Below are 2,500 nucleotides of genomic sequence, written 5' to 3' on the forward strand. Positions count from 1 at the left end.
TGCACCTTAACCTAAGTTACACTGCACCTTAACCTAAGTTACACTGCACCTTAACCTAAGTTACACTGCACCTTAACCTAAGTTACACTGCACCTTAACCTAAGTTACACTGCACCTTAACCTAAGTTACACTGCACCTTAACCTAACTTACACTGCACCTTAACCTAAGTTACACTGCACCTTAACCTAAGTTACACTGCACCTTAACCTAAGTTACACTGCACCTTAACCTAACTTACACTGCACCTTAACCTAACTTACACTGCACCTTAACCTAACTTACACTGCACCTTAACTGTCACATGTAACGTCACAGGAATGTAGCTTTGCCTAACAGCAACCCTCTGAACATAGTTCACTGCTTGGATCCTCTGGTGTCATGTGTATTTCTTGATGCCATGGTGCGTACCCTCACATAAAGGTCTTTCGAGTGTTGCGTACTTTCTACACAGTCCCGCTAACCACTGGAAGGGTGTACCGCTACAGAACGAATATCGCCCTCCCCTCCTGCCCTTCCAAGCTGGTCGGTCAGGCGTTTGTTTGTGAAATGAGCCTTGCAGCTGTTCAGTTGCATTCGGTTGTCGATGCAGTCAGTGTACGTTGTGGTACGGCCTGTGTGGACTGTCCGCTGATGTACGCGTAACCCACACTGATCATCCGTCGTTACGTACTGAGTGACATAATGTGGCACATGCTTGACCGTACACCGGCTGCGCCCTACAATGGCGAATCATAAGGGCCATATGTTGTGCACGATGCTACTTGTCTCGTCTCCCCATTACAGCGAGATTGCACTGTTGTACGCCGTACAGACATGTGGTAAGTAGGTACGGACGAAAGTATTGCATGTTGGCCCCCCCCCCCCCCTCCTCCCTCTGCCGGGAATCAGCGTGAGCCGTCTGTTGATGTAGCGACGAGGGTTTTCCTATTTAATCGTATTGCCCCACACAACATGATAGCACGGTGGACCGCGTTCCACATCTGCGACATGCTACAGAGGCCGGTTGACAGTCGACCGCGCAAGGGACATTGCACACGTGCGCGGACCATCTTCCACGTGTTCTCTCGTGTACATGCCGCAGTGTGTATGTGGGCTGATGTAGCGTGTCGTGACACATAACATGCAGGCATGCCAGAATCGTAGATTTCGCAAATGTAGATTGACGTATACGTTTGCTGCCAAAGATCCGCAAATGAACTGGAAATCAGTTGTTGAGCGGTTGTTCGCGCTGCAGGTGCATCGGTGATAGCGACGATCGGTACATCTGTGAACCGGTTGTTTCGGCGGTACCCGCCATGCCCCCGAACCTGAGTTGGCCATGTGGGTATGAAGCGATACGAGGCTGTGGCTTGGCGGGACAGTCCCCGGCCGGTGAGGGGGGGCCGCCCGGCGTGCTGGCCGCGCGCTGCGTGAGCGCACGCACTACAGCCGGCTGGTGGGGGGCGCCCAGTGGCAGGAGCGCCGGCCGACGGGCCCGGCTGGCGTCCCAGCTATGCGCCGGCGCACCCTGCGCGCGGCGCCAGGCGGCCAAAGTGGGTTCTGCCGAGCCCGGTGCGAAGCGCGGTGGACATCTGCAGTGTGCTGGTCCGATTGCGGACTGTGTGCGTTGAGGATGCGCCGCCGCCCGGCACTCGGCGTCGCGACGCCGTCTGCTGCTCGGTCGCCCCCAGCGGTTCTCGCAGGTGGTTTGTATCGCAGCTCTGCGGACGTGTTGGCGCGTGCGCTGTGCTGGGAGAGTTCGCTTCTGCACCCAAGTGGGGCTTTGCCCTTCTGTGGCGCTGGCGTTGGAGCTGCCGGTCACCGTAGGTGGCGCGTGTTGTTTCCCGCCGGCAATGCCACGACAGCACGCTCCCGGGCCTCTGTCGGCAGCGGCAAGCTCAGTTGGGAGCACGGGTGTTCGCACTGAAAGCGTCTACTCGCCTATCTCCGGGCGATTGCGCCTCTCTCGAACCCGACCAAGTACTTAGGACGGCGCTGCGCGCCGCCGGGACCTGAGAGGGTTTCGAGGTGTATCGTGCAGGGGAGCTCAGCCTCCTCCTGTTTGCAGAATAATTGAGTGGACGCTTGCGTGTTCGCGCGGGCCCTCGGGACACACTCCCGGGCGGCCGGCTGCTCAGCTCTCGTTGACGCAGCTCCCTGGTTGATCCTGCCAGTAGTCATATGCTTGTCTCAAAGATTAAGCCATGCATGTCTCAGTACAAGCCGCATTAAGGTGAAACCGCGAATGGCTCATTAAATCAGTTATGGTTCCTTAGATCGTACCCACGTTACTTGGATAACTGTGGTAATTCTAGAGCTAATACATGCAAACAGAGTCCCGACCAGAGATGGAAGGGACGCTTTTATTAGATCAAAACCAATCGGATTGGCTCGTCTGGTCCGTTTGCCTTGGTGACTCTGAATAACTTTGGGCTGATCGCACGGTCCTCGTACCGGCGACGCATCTTTCAAATGTCTGCCTTATCAACTGTCGATGGTAGGTTCTGCGCCTACCATGG

At 55.9% G+C, this 2,500-nt stretch overlaps 1 non-coding gene across 1 annotated transcript in view; it reads left to right on the plus strand.

Moving 5' to 3' along the window:
* The first annotated feature begins 2,135 nt into the window (after positions 1-2,135).
* Positions 2,136-2,500, plus strand: part of LOC126322345 (small subunit ribosomal RNA) — a 1,893-nt gene continuing 1,528 nt past the window's right edge. The window contains exon 1 of the ribosomal RNA XR_007558963.1: positions 2,136-2,500. This exon is cut by the window's right edge and continues 1,528 nt beyond it. This is a non-coding gene — a ribosomal RNA (small subunit ribosomal RNA).

Source organism: Schistocerca gregaria, unplaced genomic scaffold, assembly GCF_023897955.1.
Source record: "Schistocerca gregaria isolate iqSchGreg1 unplaced genomic scaffold, iqSchGreg1.2 ptg000806l, whole genome shotgun sequence".
In the NCBI taxonomy this organism is placed as follows: Eukaryota; Metazoa; Arthropoda; class Insecta; order Orthoptera; family Acrididae; genus Schistocerca; species Schistocerca gregaria.